The 17,235-nt window shown below is 43.3% G+C and overlaps 1 pseudogene; it reads right to left on the minus strand.

The window, feature by feature from the left end:
- Positions 1-14,459: 14,459 nt before the first annotated feature.
- Positions 14,460-14,574, minus strand: LOC136637775 (5S ribosomal RNA; annotated as a pseudogene).
- Between the last annotated feature and the right edge of the window lie 2,661 nt (positions 14,575-17,235).

Consider the following 17,235-nt stretch of genomic DNA (forward strand, 5'->3'; position numbering starts at 1 on the left):
TTATTACTCACTCCCTGGAACTAGCCCAGGTCATGGTGCTTTGGAGACAAGAATGCCAGCAGGTGAAACAGTGTTTGGGTGGGCATAGGCAATGTGGAAGTCAGGGCTCCTGAGTTCGCAAAATTAATGACACGATTCTGTGCTCTGAAAAGGTCTGGTGTTTATATTTAAAAAGCAATTATCCATTTCTACTGAAGATCTTGATGCTTCCAGGAATAAATATGAAAAGTTTAACAACCTGCATCTGTAAAACCACCACCAAGAAGTAGGAAGTTTTAAACATATGCCAGAACTGTCAGCTGGCAACAATAAAGCAAAATTGGTGAAAGACCATGGCAGAGCTGTAATTCTCTGAAGATTGAACCAGAGATACAAGCAAGGAGTGAGCCTTGTGGGCTTTGAAATCACTCAGCTGCCAGGACAGCTACCACCATTCCCATCATCAGTAATGCATCCCATTTCACAAGTTACCCTGAATATTCCAAATGCTTCTCTGCTACATACACAGGCTTTACTTTCAGTTAATTTCACATACAAACCTAAAGATAACCAAAATCATGGAACTGGAAGGGACAAAAGAGGTCATGTAGTCCACCCCCCTTTCTGTAGCTTCTCAGGCATATGCTCAGTGCTTCCTTTCAGCCCATTTCACACACAACCCTGATGATCACCAAAATCATGGAGTGTTCTAAAAGGTCATCTAGTCCAACCCCCTGTCTCTAGCTTCTCAGAGCGCTGAGCGCGTGGCAGCAGAGTGTGGGCGCTGAAGCCACCACCCACGGTCCCCACTCCAGGGTCCCCACCCACGGTCCCCACGGTCCCCACTCCAGGGTGCTTCTCTACTCTCCCTCTCACCTGCCTAAGGTCAAAGGGAGCCAAACAGAGGGGTCCTGCATGCCCCCAAGAATGAGGGAGCACTCACCTGAAACTCTCCACGCATCCTCTCCTCTCCTCTCCTCCCCCCTCCCCTCCCCTCCCCTCCCCTCCCCTCCTTTGAATGGGGCTGGGCCGCAGCACAGAGGAAAAGGAAATTCAATCGTAACCCACCAAGTGGGTCATGACCCACAGTTTGAAAACCTCTGATTTAGAGGGTTCTTCTTTGTTCTAACTAATTTTTAACTTATAAATGTAAACTTTTAAGTTACTTACTTATTTACTTAATTGATTTGCTTTGCTTTTGTTGTATGGGGGATGTTAAAAAATTTCCTACTTGATTATATCACTTCTGACCATAACATCACTTCCACGTTAATGATATCACTTGCTGAAAGATTATCATTCTAAAGTGGGTCCTGGTGTAAAATGTTTGAGAACCACTGCTCTAACTCATTCTCAGTGTTCTTCCTGTCTAGTGTGGATCTGCTGGAGGCAAAGGTGGAACTTCCTACCAACATGTAAAATATGATGGTAGTAAAAACTGAGCATTTTCACAGTATTTATTATTTCTTTTCAATGGCACTATCTGCCAAAAAATAGGCATGGTACTTACTCGTCATTCACAGTTGGGTTTGTTAACATGTATCAGTGTTCTGTTTCAAGCTGCTGGGGTAATCAAAATTAGATATCAGCTGTATTCATTGGTCACCCAACATTTTGGTGACCATTTTTACTTCCTCATTAATAACATAATAACTTATATGTGAATCAGAGCCTCCAAATCATAAATCAGATCATAAACCTGGATAGAATTTGCACTGAACGGAATTTACAATGGGACTTACCTGGGAGAATGGCATTGAAATGAATGAAACTTACTTCTGAGTTCCATTATGCCTATGCTTAGGATTTTGCTCTAATTTTTGTATCCTAATAATTCATATGAGGCTACAGAATGCTTAAAAAATCTTGTGCCAGGAAGAAACACATGTGCACCCAAAGCAAAAGGAGGAATGGAAACAGCTCAATTACAGAAGATACAGAAGAGAGAATCATAAGCTCAACACAGCATTGGTGGTACTCCACTACTGTAGATGTCTTAAGGATATAATAAGAATAATAATAACTTTATTTTTACCCCACCTTTCTCCCCAAAGGGACTCAAGGCGGCTTACAACAAGTTATAACAGATTAAAAACATAATTTAAAACAAATAAAAACATATTAACACATATCATAAAAACAGCAGTCAGATAAAAAAAAAAAACAGTCAGGTAAAAAGAGCATAGAACAGCAAATCATAAAAGAATCAGGCCTGTAAAAAATCTTAAAAGATGTTGAAAAGATGTTAAAAAGGCTGAGAACTCAGAAGGCTTGTTTATACAGAAGGGTCTTCAGGCCTCGCCGAAAAGTCTCAAGAGAGGGAGCCATTCTTAAGTCAAGGGGAAGGGAGTTCCATAGCGTTGGTGCCACTACTGAGAAGGCCCTATTTCTTGCCGCCGCTGCATGTACCTCCCCAGGCGGCGGCACTTGTAAAACGTTTAGTATCTAAAGTTATCTAAAGTTTATCTATCTAATGTTTAGTTCTCATCACGTTGGGAGCAGGGCTGTTTCTGAACCACTTGGCCATTGTGAATTAGAGCTTCTTGTCTGGATTTCCCCCCAGTCCTCTGTGACAGTGGGTGGGGCCTCACTGCTGTTTGATGGGGAGCACAATCCTAACTTGCTCTGGAACAGGGAGGCAGTCTGCCCCATATCCAGTGCAAGTTTTGGACTGCAAGCGGCTCAGCCCAGGGCAAGGGGAACTGTTTCCCCTCAACCTGGGGAGAGCTGCAGCAGCCCCAATGGTTCTACTTAGATCTGAGCAGCCCAGAGCTGTGTCCGTATTCCCCGGGAATGGGGTCAGAATCTAGCACAAGTGGCAGGTCTTGGCCCCACCCCCTGCTCTCCTGCTGCCTGCCCACAGGAACGCCTACTGCTCACCCTCTCCCCGCCCTGAAACACATCCTCCCCACCCACCCCCAGACCTTCACACTGGCCAAGCTGAGTTGGCGCAAACTTACCTTTTGTAAGTGCAATATGCATCCTCTTTGGGCCAGCGCACGACCCTGCACCAGCCCAGCTGACACCTGAGGAGGCACAAATGTGCTTTATGGCATGTTTGTGACACTCCCAGGCTGGTGCAAGGGAATTGCGCTGGTGGCGCACATTGTCTAAATTTGGTGGGGCTTGGGGCAATATTTGGACAGGAACCAGGTAAAAGTTTGACCTGAATCCCTAAACTCAATCTTGTTGGAAGAAATTTTACAAATGTTGTGTCTTTCTAACCATAATGCTCAGGCCTCTTATGTCTAGAATGGAGAAAACGTTGATGTGCACTGGGACCACTGTTTTAAAAATTCATTCAATAATAAAAAAGAGGATACGTGGTTAACTAGAAGCCCAAGTTAAGTGGCAAATCCTAAGTTGAATGTATAGCAGTTATGGACAGTTAATACTTGGTCAGCTAATAAAAGCAGTGATTAGATTTCATGGCAGAGCTATAAAATGGATCTGCAAGAGATTGATTGAGCCAACTTCTTACTAGATATCAGATGGACAACTTCTGCTACTTGCTTAATTGTTGAGGCCATAGAATTTCACATTTGACTATATTCCTTGGTCTTGAATGGCATGTTGGGCAGTTCCTGGTTCTCAATCAGATTCAGTGATGGAACCAATGATGGCTCCAGAAGCCATTCATGCTGCGAAAAAAGTAAGCAAGCATACCCAGACTCCAGTGCGCACACATGAGGAATCACTGCCAAATCAAATGGCCTCAGACTTGATTCAATGTCTGAGTCATCAGTGTAGGTGATTTGAATCTCTACAAGTCAGTAAAAAATGTTGATTTTTGCAACTCAGACTTGTGTCACCTGACTCAAGTTCCCATCCCTGAGGATTGGGCTGTTAAACTTTCAAAACCCAGGCCTTCATGGTAACCTAAAGGTTAATCTCCTGCTCTTCAGGAAATGTGGATTAGCTGATGGGGGTGTAGTTCTTCATTCTTAATTACATTCTTACTAAAAGGCAGTACTTGGTTCGTGCATTGCATCTTGCTCGTAAACTCAGCCCAGCTTACATTCTACCGTGAGTTTATTCCAGAATCGTTTTGTCTGTTTTTTCTTACTGGTATGAAATGACACATCTAAAGTAATGTATAGTATGCTTTATTGATGAAGAGATTTTTCAGAAACTGAATTTAAAACCCCCCACAACCATTTTACTCCTTGTGAATTGATGCTTGTAGTAGGCGTAGTTGTGTTTTCAAAATCAATAATGTGATACTGAGCTGGTATGTGCTTCGTATTGCAAACCTTTTTTCCTTGTCAGCAAGCCCCCACCTGCATAGTTACTGTTCCATACTCCTAATGAGTGACTGCAGTATTTTATATAACGTATACATGTTATATAAAACATGTTATATATAACATACCTTGTTATACACTGATTTTTTTATACATGGATTTGACTCAACACGAATGGACACTGCAGTGAGAAGGAATGTGCTGATCCCTGGAGAAGGGGAAAAATGCATCCCTTTAAAAAGCACAGTTTTAAAAACTGCTTTTTATTATTGTAGAGAAACAGTCATGCAAGTGATTACAGGTATAAACTAATTATCCATAGATTTTTCTATCTCAAAGTGATGAGACGGGCCCTTTAAATTAAAACAGTCCTTTAACAATAGACTCATTAATGGGAGAGAGGGCAGCTGGCTGACAATGCATCAATCACTCTCTCTCCAGGCACAAGGAAAACCCCTCCCTTCCCCCTGAGCATGTGAACAAAAGCTAAATGGCAGTGATTATCACCTCCATTCTTTCCCCCTCACTGAGGCCCCCGGTGAAGGGAGAGATTGCTGTCTCCTAATGAAGCCTTTCTAAGTGCCTGCAGAGAGACTGATTGCCTCTGTATGTATTTCAAAAGGTCAGCAAGGCTGTTTTTAAATCAGGGGAGCAAAGAGACTTTGTTTTTTAAATTGATTTGCTATAGTGCGTTTTTTGCCATCCAGGTGAGTCCTGGGAAGGAACCCTCATGAATAATGAGAGTTAACCTTTATTTTCCTTGTACGTACATGAATGAATACAGTTTGGGGCTTAAAAAGAGGTATAAACCCAAGCAAGAAAGCCATTTAAACAACACTTGTTTCCAACATTGTTGTTATATTTCACTCTTGTAATATGAGGATCTGGACTTTTTTATTTTTTATAAAAAAGGGGGAGGCGAGACTGATTAAATTGTGCAAGGTGTGGGAAGAATGAATAGAGAAAATTTCTTCTTCTTCTTCTTCTTCTTCTTCTTCTTCTTCTTCTTCTTCTTCTCTCTCTCTCTCTCTCTCTCTCTCTCTCTCTCTCTCTCTCACACACACACACACACACACACACACACACACACACACACACACACACACACACTCTACTAGAACCAGGGGCCATTGGCTTGTTCTAGTCTCATTGGCTGGAGATTTAAAAGAAATAACAGTGCTCCTTCACAATGCATATAATTTATCTATGAAATTACTATTAGCTTTAAAAAAGGATTTGATAAATTCATTGGGTGGGGCAGGTCTACACAATGGTTCTGGTGATAATGCTATGTCCAGGTTCAATATGCCTCTAAATACCAGTTGCAGGGGAGCAACGCTGGGAAAGGATAAACCTTTACCCCCTGCTTGTGGTTGTGGGTTACCTAGAGACAACTGGTAAACTACTATGAAAAATATGACTTTTCACTATATGGACCTTCAACCTGATCCAGCAGAACTTGTCTTATGCTCTTAAATCTCAAGCTGATTTAGTTCTTATGCTATTTTAATGCTTTTGCACCAAAATAATCTTTTGTAAGCTTACCAAAATTTTGCCCAACATAGCCAAATGCACCCTTGCACAAACTTTGCAGCTTCAAGATGACCAACTCCATGATGCAATATGACATGAGGTGCACATGCACAGTAATGCACTACATATTAACATTACAAACCTTCCCTGCAGTGTGACTGCAAGCAGCAAAAGGTAGGATAAAATTAATTTACATAAATACACACATAATGCATATGAACAACATCAGAGGTCTAGACCAGCCATTTTCAACCACTGTGAGTGGTCCACAGGTGTGCCACAGAATTTGGGGGAAGGTTAATTATTAACAGGGCCAATGGGAGATGTTAGCCTCCACTGGCAGCATGGTGTGCCTTGTCAATTATCAAAAACCTGATGGTGTGCCTTGACTATTTTAGTGCCTTGTCAGTGTGCCATGAGATGGAAAAGGTTGAAAATCACTGGTCTAGACTGTAGTTGAGAAATCAATGTGACCTATGCCACTACATACAGAACCAGGTGAATTACAATGAATTTCTGTTGGAAAAGATGTTGCATGCTTAAAGATTATTCTTTTCAGCATAACCACTTTGGCTCTAGTAGCAGCTTACAAAAATCAATGAAATATCTGCTGAATAAAAATAACCACCAAACATCACTAAAAGAAAGGCACTATAATGAAGCAACTAGAATGACAGCAGAGGATTAAAACATCACTCTAGTTACACTTAAGCCTTTCGACCATAAATGTTCAAATGTTCAAGATACTGAAAATGTATGATGCTTCAGCCACAATATTCACAATATTCTTACTAAATTCATTTACAATAGCTGCTACTCAAACACTTCTTGCTAGAACTTGTATATACAGTAGAACCTCCAAAGATGACTACCCCTCTATATTTACCATCTCCTTAAGTTGACCTAATTTTCACAGTATGGGCAGGCACTGCATATACACTATGGGAGACCAACCTCTCTATATTGACCACCTCCGTAAGTTATATCTCGACCACTTCGACCATTGCACAGAGTATTAATTTACCCTCCGTAAGTTGCCCACTAAATGCTAACAAGGAAGCAAGACCACAGTTAGCAACATCAAAAAAATGTAAAGATGAGTACTTTGACGGATACAGTAAGGAAAACAGAGGCCAACAGAGGAAAAGAAAGAAAACTTCGCTTGATGAAGTAAATGAAGCTACTTTATGCTGGTTCAAACAAATGAGGGCAGTGAATGCCAGAATCTCAGGGCCAATGATCTAAGAAATTTTCTTGGAGTATTTCTTTACTCAGCGTGTGGTTGGTCTGTGGAACTCCTTGCCACAGGATGTGGTGATGGCATCTGGCCTGGACGCCTTTAAAAGGGGATTGGACAATGGAGGAAAAATCCATTACGGGTTACAAGCCATGATGTGTATGTGCAACCTCCTGATTTTAGAAATGGGCTATGTCAGAATGCCAGATGCAAGGGAGGGCACCAGGTTTAGGTCTCTTGTTATCTGGTGTGCTCCCTGGGGCATTTGGTGGGCCACTGTGAGATACAGGAAGCTGGACTAGATGGGCCTATGGCCTGATCCAGTGGGGCTGTTCTTATGTTCTTATGTAAATTGCTAAGAAGTTTGCACAGGAATTCGGGGTAAAAGATTTCCAAGCATCAAGTGGCTGGCTTGAGAAATTTAAACTGCGACACGAGATCACCCAGAAAGTCTTGTGTGGTGAGTCAAATGAAGTTCCAGTAGAGGTTGTTGAAGAATTCATTACTAAGTTCCCGGACTTTGGAAGAGGCTTCAAAGTTGATGACATTTTAAATGCTGATGAGTGTGGACTCTTTTTCAAAGCAATGCCTGATAGAAGCCTCGTCACGAAAGGTGACAAATGTGAGAGCGGAACCTGCAATGAACCTGATCCGGCAACAATATTCCAAGCAATATTGTCCGAAGTACAGCCCAGCAGAGAAGTGAAGGATGGACCCAGGGAAGAAGAAAGTGAGGATGCAATGGACGCAGGGATTCCAAAGGAAGGGGATGTTGGGCATCTGATAAAATAGTTGAAGTCATATGCCGTGAATAAACGTAAAGGCAAGTTGAATGGGATAGCCAGCATTAATAGTGCATTCTCTTCTTATCATTTGTGGTTTTTTCTTTTTGTTTTCATTCTTATTTTTTAATAAATGTTGAAGGTCTTACTTTAGCAGCTCCTGGCTAGAGCAGGAGGATGCCAACAACTTAAGGAACATATGGAGTGAAATAAATAGACTTGTCTCCTTGATTTCCATGTGTTCAAAGGTCCCCTGAGCAGAGAGTCTATGTTGTTGTTGGCATCCTTCAGTCTCGGAAGACTATGGTGTCACGCTCTGAATGGTGGTTCTGGAACAGAGTGTCCTCGCCAGTGCGCGAAGCCTGGGTAAAGTAGGTATGGAGGATAGACTGTTACCCATGCAGCAAATCCCCCCTCTCCACGTCACTGAAATGGTCCAATGGAAAGGCAGAGGCCAATACGGTTGGTTCCAGCAGCGTCGCAGGAGTTGCCAGAACGTGACTGTGTTCAGCGATGGACTGCCTCAGGGACTCCGGCTCCAGATTTTGCCTCGAGGTTGAATCCTGAAGCCTTTTCCATAACTGGATGTAGCCACAAGGCAGTGTAGGTTTGGGATCAGAGTTTTCCTTCTCTCAGATGAGCTGCCTTCCCAGGCTGACGAGTCCCATCTACCCGGTGGCTGTTTAGTCGCCTCTTACGACAAGTACAGCCAAACTGAGGGCCTAGTCTTATCCCCAGCCCCCAGGGGTTATATATGCAAGCATATACAGTGTGGCTGCTGTATATGTGATCCCTGGAAAATGGAGGATCCTGGATTGTGTGTGTGCAGGTGTAAGCATATAGGCTCTGTGTACAAGGACCATTGAACATATGAAGGCCAGTGGGCAGGGTCCTAGCTCCATCCCCAAAATGTTCAATTGGACATAGATAAACAACTGAACAAAGCTCTAATATATTCAGAATGAAAGCTATTAAAATCAGCGCAGGGCTATTGTTGTCTTAAAAATGTTGCAGTATATTTTTCAGAAGACTGAATAAGCTGATAGGTCTGATATCCTGTGAGACAAGAAAGGTCTGAGTGCACCAATCTCATTGCCCATCTCCTTATGTGTGTGCATGGCTGACAATGGCATTTGCTCCAAGTGTGTCAGATCTAAGCTAGTGCCATGAGTACCTACAACTAGACCTTGAGGGTCTAGACCGTGTTCTCCATTCCAGGGTCTCTGAGTTCAGGCGTTTGAGCTTGAACCTGACATTCAGTAGCAAGCAGCCCATCTGGCTTGTTTCACTAGAGCAGTGATTTTCAACCTTTTCCATCTCACAGTACACTGGCAAGGTACTAAAATTTTCAAGGCACACCATCGGTTTTATGACAATTGAGAAGGCACACCATGTTCTTGGTGGGAGGCTCACATCCTCTAATGGCCCTACTAAAAAAATGACCCTCCCCTAAACTCCATGGCACACCTGTAAACCATTCAAGCACACCAGTGTGCCACTGCACAGTGGTTGAAAATGGCTGCACTAGAGGAAAAGGCTAGCCCTACCACCCTGTAAGAAGGAAGGAATCATAGGAAGGAATAGGCTGATTTGGCTCCTGATTACCTGTTCTAACATTATTGTGGTAAGTGCAGGTTTTGGGATATCTGTTTGCCATGGTAACAAGTAGTGCAACCTATCATAACTTTCAAGGCTTAACCTCAGGACCTGAAGTTCCTCATTAAGGTCATGGAATCTCTGACACACTGGGTTGATATGGAAAGTTTGTTTGATTTGCTGTTTAATGAGCCCAGAGAACTCACTGCTATACAATGCAACAGAAAATAAGATCTAAGCAGCATTTAAACTAGTGATTCTGTGTCTAGGCAATGTGATAATCATGACAGAATAGCACGGGGGTACTGTGTGTAAAGAGCAGTCATTAAACATCATACTAGACACATTTTACTATATATATTTTGGCAGAGAGGACAGTTCAGCTTGTGTTAGCAAAACGGAACAGAGATGTTTGAATAAGATGGGAACCCATGAATATCCTTGCTGGAAGACCTCCAAAAAGAGATAGATGCATTAGTCAGTGCCAAGATGTAGCAAAGGCATGGACAAGCAACCTGACATTCTCATAGCAGACAAAGCTGTGCAATGTTCTCTGGCATGAGATGACTGAGCTGATGTGATTGTCAGAGAGAGACATAAAGTGGTGGCTGCGATCAAGCATCAAGGTTACTTGCCAGCATCTGTGGAAGAAATGTCACAGGTGAACAGCGGCATGCCCTGCACATGTTGATTTGACAGTGGCAATGTGGCTGAGTGTTCTACCCCACAAAAAGTTCAATCAGAAATAGAATGGTATGACTTTGATCTTGTTCATTTCAGGACTGGTAGTATTTATCCCACTGGTTACTTGTCATTCAGGAAGACAAACTTAAACGAAAGGAAATGTTATATATTGTGGGAATTATCCTGATTTTAGTGTGGTTCCAGCATGCTCAAAAGCCTTCACCTGTGCATTGGCTGGTTCATTAAGGGAACTGAGGAATGGTCTCCACAGCATGCACAGAATATTCTGACTCAGCCCCTGGGTTCTTCTGAGTTCTGTGTGACTGCACTTTGCAAACCACTTGCCTTGTGAAAGCCCCATTGTCCTCAGAAGGACCATTAGGACTTTCACTATAGTACTCAGTCCCAAAATCCTATAGCTTCTTCCTGAGAGGTACTCCCCCCCCCCAGTATAACTGTTTTAGTGTGTGTGTGTGTGTGTGTGTGTGTGTGTGTGTGTGATATTTCATCTGTAATAATGGGCACATACGTAACAGTAGTGGCCCATTTCCCCTTATTTTCTTATTACCTTTTGGAGAAGAGTGTCCTCATTAAATCATTAAAAAAAAAAAATCCAAACGGAATCCTGGAACAAAGTAACTGCAACAGTAAAATGTCCTTAAAGGCCAATTAGAAAATGTAATACCAGGAGTTTTATTACAACTAACTCCACTGTAATTATCAATCAATGGATACCGTAGAAAAAAATTCTCAAATTCACAGCTGGGGAAAAAGATACTAATTATTTCCTGTTAATTAAGGCTGTGCTGGGACTCAGGCTTGCCATCCTTCAAGTCAAGGATTGACACATCAGTGCTAATATAATGCTCAAGGTCCTTTTCAAAGGCTTTATTTCTAATGCTAATAAATTGGTGTCACATTATTTTAAGTGTCTTAAGCAATCATGCCATTATCTGTCATTTAAACATGCCATGCCTGTATAAACACAGAGGGCAATTTAATAACATCACCTGTGACCAGGAAAAAAAAAATTGGGATGATTCCACATGCTTCCAAAAACATGGATTATGAATAAACTCCCTTTCAAAAGGAATACTGGAAGACCCTACCAAAAGCAATGGATAAAATAAAATGCTAACTTGTTCATTTGATTTCAATAGGATAATGACTAATGCAGATATTACCCTCATCAAAGATATAGATCAGGGGTGCTCACACTTTTTTGGCTCGAGAGCTACTTTGAAACCCAGCAAGGCCCGGAGATCTACCAGAGTTTTTTTTTACAATGTTCGCGCCATCATAACATATAACATTTATGTGTACAATGTATGTTGGTGTACCTTGAGCCCCACTGAGTATAACAGGACTTACTCCTGAGTAGACATGCCTAGGATTAGGCTGTGAGGCTGCAATCCTAGCCACACTTACCTGGGAGTAAGCCCCATTGAGTACAATGGGCCTTACTCCCGGCGTTTCCTCCCAGAGGCACCTGAAGGGGGGGTTCAGCACTCCGCGATCTACTCATGTTGCCTCGCGATCTACCGGTAGATCGTGATCCACCTATTGAGCACCCCTGATATAGATGCTGACTGACATGGTTATCATAGCCACGTATGTTTGCTGTTCTTAATGCCACATTATTAATGTTTGATAAAAAGGATGTTCTAAGAAGGCCTTCCTCTTCTTTTGCTTTAAGATAACCTGTGGCATTGCACCTTGTTGAGTGGGAGATGTTCTAGGTCGGTGCTTCCTCTCCACCCTTTTCCAAAATGGTGCTGTTGAATTTGCTGCATACTGAGAGCGAGGAGATACCAGTACTTTATCATAGAGATGCCCTGACAGATGGTCTCCTCAAATTCAGTCACTCTACCAGTGGAGATAATTGCTCATTAGCTGCCCTGGGTAGATGGAGGTAGGGAAATGCACAGCATAATGATATGAAGAAATGGGGCAAATCATATTAGCAGTTATAGGGGGAGAGGCATATTTGACCTGGGGCAAGAGCCCCATATTTCTGGTGCACCCTAAGGTGCACTGGAGGGGCAGGATGTTGAGTGTTCTGACATCTGAGTTTCATGAGACTGTAAATGGTCCCCCCCCCTTTTTTTTTTAAAGAGGAGACCCTGAAGGGAAAACAGGTTATCACTCTGGAAAAGTCACCGGAGCCTTTAGGCATCATTAGAGTGTGTGAAACAACTGTCTACCTGGGCCACATCTTTTATGAGCAGGAACTGTCATTTCACTACCCACTGAAAAACTATTTTTCTGCCATGGAGAATGAAAATGAGTTCCTTCTCTTGTGCAAATGCCGGTGGCTGATTTGTCCAGGCTAACTTTCACAATTTAACAAACTTTCATCATTTCTCTGGTCAATTTAGCATATTCTAATCTGTCCCCTCACACAAATCAGCCCAGCCCCACCCCATTCCTGTTTACTATTTTTTTGCCCCCCAAATAAACATAATATTTTTTAGCAATGACAGGTGATTACTGGTCTCTCACTAAGCCCTGGTAATTCATCTGTGCCTTCCAGCGGTCATGAGTCATGGGTCTTTTACACTTGTCAAGGAAACCTAATCCTTACCCTTCATGGGCCAGATATCCTAAAGATGGCTGAACATGTAATTGCCTTGAAGTGTAAAATATTTCCCACATTATTTATTATGCCATTGCCAGCTAGTCCCTCTATAGTTAAGGTTGTGTCAGCATTTTCATTATAAACCCATATTTTCAACTGTAAAAAATGTGCTTCAGGGTAGAACCAGTGCTTGATCAAAATTAGGGCCTGCTTACTGAAGGGGGAAGATGGCACAAAGGTTGTGTATCAGTCCTTCTATTTAGGCCCTTTCTGTAAAGAGAACTTTGTTTTGTTCTCATTCAGGTGATGACAGGAAGAGCAGGACAATGCTGGGCAATGCATGAGCAGCTGAAGTCAACCACAGTGAGGCTGGCGTAAGGAACATCGCACCACAGCTTTCCCAATGTGGTTACCTGCACTTCTGTTTATTGCACTGAAGTAGGAGTTCAACTAGGTGACTGACAGCCCAATCCTAACTTGCGCTGGAATAGGCAGGCCAGCTGCCCATATCCAGTGCAAGTTTGGGGCCAAAAGCAGCACAACTCGAGGCAAGGGCAATTGCTTCCCCTTACTCCATGTTGCGCTGCAGCAGCCCCAATGGGTTTATTAAGAACAGAGCCACCTCAGGAGTGGTGCAAATCCAAGCAGATTGGAGCAGCCACAGGAATGGTGGTCGGGATATGGCATAACCACCATGTCCTGGCCCCGTCTCCCACTCCCCACCTGCCTGCCCCCAGGAGCACCCACTGCCCACCCTCCCCCAGCCCCAGAGCACCTCCCTCCCATCTCTAAATCCTGCAATCCTAAATCCCTGTTAGGATTGCACCCAGACTCCTGACTGGAGACCTGCCCTTGGTGAAATGTGAAGTACAAAATATGCAGTTACTGTTATTAAAAGGATGCTAACTAGAGAATAATTTCTTTTCAGTGTGGAATAGTGAAGCTGGTTTGCAAGCTGGTAGTTAAGTCAGATGCCAACTTGTATAAAGTGAGGGCAAGCAGGTAAGGTTGAGTGACACTGTAGTGGCCTCTCATTCACTTTGCACACCACACTACAGCACAATCAGCTATTTCATGTATCATGTAGGCAAATAGAACATTGGAGACATGTGGCACTCAGATAGCACCAGTCTCTCTGCCCCAGAGTCTCTGCCCCAAAGAGTCCTCTATCACAAAAGATATCACCTAATTGGAAAAGGTATAGAAAAGAACATTCAAAATGATCAAGCGATTCAAGCACTTTCCTTAGGAGGATAGTGGGGTCCGTATTGTTTGGAAATAAGTTAACAGCCCAATCTTATCGTTCCCGTCTGCACTGGTGCAGCCACGCTGAAAAGGCACTGTATCCAGTGTGAAGGGGGTAGAGGCTTTGGAGGGGAAAGGGGATTCCTACCCTGCAATGGGTTCTCCTTGGAATTGCACTAGCTCTTTAGCTGGCACAAGACTGAGGTGAGAAGGGGGCATGGAGGCTGCTGCCGAGGGGATAGGACCCAGCATGAGTCACCACCACCGAATCCACCCCCTCCTGTAGCCTCCTCACCCCATTTCTCCCCCCTCCCCACCCAGTTTTGCTGTCTTCTAGCTCATATTCTGCCCTCCCTCCCCTCTACCCCCACCCCACTGCCTTACCTGCTCCAGTGGGCAGCCAGAGGTCCAGTGATGTGTGTGGAAAATCTCCAGAGCCTTCCTGCCACTGATCTGGCAGTGTGCTACTCAGTGTGCTGCTGGACTGTGCTTTACAACAGCTTTTCAGCATCCACCCTTTGTAGAACACACATTCTGCTAGCATTGGTTGGCAACCTTCAGTCTCGAAAGACTATGGTATAAGCCTACAGCACCTGGTATTCCCAGGCGGTCTCCCATCCAAGTACTAACCAGGCCTGACCCTGCTTAGCTTCCAAGATCAGACAAGATCAGGCATGTGCAGGGTAGCCCAAAAGGATTGGGCTGTAAGTGGACTGGGGACATGTTAGACGTTTACAGAATTATGTGTAGGGAGGAGAATGTAGTTAGAGAGAGCTTTTTCTCCTCTCTCCTCCAGATGGTAAATTTTCTCCATCCTAAATCTTCTCCATCTAGATGGTAGGATCATCAGAAAAGAAAACAAGTTTAGTTGCACCCAGCAAACCTGTTGGTTAAGATTATGAAGAAGAAGGTAACAACACTGAAGAACCATGTTTGGAATGATGACTTCTCCAGAATGGGAGTTGCTCAAGGCTGGATGTTGTTTGGATTGTGAAAGGTTCTTGTCCCAGCTTTATAATTGCTCTTGATATTTTCAAAATAAATAAAAAAATTTTGCCAAACAGTGAAATGATTGAATGGTTTGTCCAGTGTCACTTGCGTAGACTAAGATGCAGCTGAAAGAGACAAAGACTTAGGGCTAATTTTAGCCTCCCGTATGTCAGATTGATTCGGTGTTCAGTAGCTGAAAGGGCAGAGGATGTTCATCTGCATTGCACCACGTAGGAACCAGCCCACCCTAAACCCAGTGGCAAATTTTTGAATGTCATCATGGTTTCTGCCCTCACCACAGACACCTTTTTGCTTTCTGTTGCTCAGGCATGTCAAAGTAAAAGTGTGGAAAACCTTTAATGATAAAACTTGACATTGTATGCAAAATGGCCTGCATTCTCAGCACCTGGAATGGTACTGTAAAATCAGCCTGATCCACATACACCACAAGCAGGTGACCAGGTGAAACTTTTGTAGAGAAGAGGGAATTTGGGCGGGTGCAGCTTTTCAAACCCTTCCATGTTGAGCTGTACCTGCCCAAATTCCCTCTTCTCTACAATGGTTAAAAGTATAGGCACTCCGTCCTTCACTGTATCTGTTCACCCTGACCACAAGACATCTCTCATCCTGATAGCCATGTTCTGACTACAGCTGCTTTTACAACTCGCTGGTACTAGTAAAACAATCCAGTTCAGGCCCAGGAGGAAGCAGGGATGGTAGAGGAGACCTCTGCCGCATACTAACTCCTATTCTAGGCCTGTCAGCCCTACACAGGGCTACTCGGTTCTGTGCCAGCAGTTTAGCTGGCATGAGACCAAGTAACCCCATTGAGCAGGCTGGGTCTCAAATGTTCCCTTGCCCCAAAGAGGCCTCCTGCCTGCTCAGTTCCAGTGCTGGATCCAGCATGGGCCCAGTGGCTCTGCTACACCAGTGTTGGATAAGATTGGGCTGTGAGTTGCCAATCAAGACTTTGCTGGTGCAGATCTCACCTCTTTCCATGAACACACCTAAGCAAGTCACTCTTCAGCAGCTACAGGAGGCTAATAATACTTACTCACCTTCCATGATTGTAAGGGAAGATCCAAATTATGTGAAATGCTTTGAGCACTCAGAAAGTGCTATATAAATCATTAAACAGAATTATTGGCATGTAAATCCTTTGCTTATTAAAGCCTTTGCTTATTAAAATATTTATGTCCTGCTTTTCCATGGGAATAGGTCAAGGCAAATGACAACAGCAAAATTAAAAAAAAAGAACAGCAAAACAGAACAATGAAAACTATACCATGTTTTGTGTACCTGAAGATTTTCCTAAACAGTCAAACCCTGGTTCTTTGCTGGAAAGTAAGGTGGTTGTGCAACTCTCTTTTTTTGGAGAAAGGGAATTCTACAAGTTAGGCACTGCAGTTGGGAGGGCTCTGTCTTCTTCTGCTGGCTGTGAGGACATTTGTCAACAAGGCCTCTGTTGAATGGAGCATCTGAGCATCTTACAGGACAAAGCAGTCCCGAAGATCACCCGGTCTCAGGTTGTAAAAGTTAAGACCAACGTTTTGAACTGGACCTGTTTTCGGACACAGTGAAGTCACACATGCAATCCGCCCACATCCCATGTATTCATACAGACAAATGTCTGATGGTGAAGATGATCCAATGATGTCAGCAAAAGGCTAGTAACCATTTTTGAATGAAACAGCTGTTGTTAATTTGAATGAAGGATAGAGTGTCCTGATTCTGCAATATCCAAACAGCTCCAGGTGTAATCAATAACTCACTTCTAAAGCACCATTAGTTCAATTGTCAGGTGGTTTTAGTACCTCTTAGATGCTCCTCTACATTTTCGCTTTTGAATACAGATGGAAAAATCTAGAAGATATGTTTTGCTCCCTGTTTGTTCTGCACAGCACTCAGATATCAACTGGTGCTCCGTTAAGGAGGCTTAAAATGTACTGCTGAAGTCCTTGACTTTTTGGTTGGCAAACTGGAAGAAAAAATTAAGCAAAGACTCTTATACCATTTACAAGTACTGAGGCTCTTCTGTTTGCTGCTACAGTGGTGCAATCAAAGTTAGTTCCACTTAATTTAGTTTAGTTGGTTTAATTTAATGGGGAAAATATGGGAACTGGGTTTTTCACACTGTGCAGTATCCTCAGAGCCACACAGAAACTGTTTCACTGTAAGAAAAGACAAACCTGCTGCTCTAAACCGCAGACCACTGCGCTCTGAGAAAACGCTTCAGGGAGCAGTGGGAGAAAAGCCTTACCGTTCTACACTGCTGCCTTTCTTTGCTGCTGATCTTTGCAGAAGCTCATGCCAGGCAGTGACTTCATCTGGAAATCGGGGCACAGGGCCTGTTGATAATGTGTGGCG

The sequence above is a fragment of the Tiliqua scincoides genome, chromosome 1 (assembly GCF_035046505.1).
Source record: "Tiliqua scincoides isolate rTilSci1 chromosome 1, rTilSci1.hap2, whole genome shotgun sequence".
In the NCBI taxonomy this organism is placed as follows: Eukaryota; Metazoa; Chordata; class Lepidosauria; order Squamata; family Scincidae; genus Tiliqua; species Tiliqua scincoides.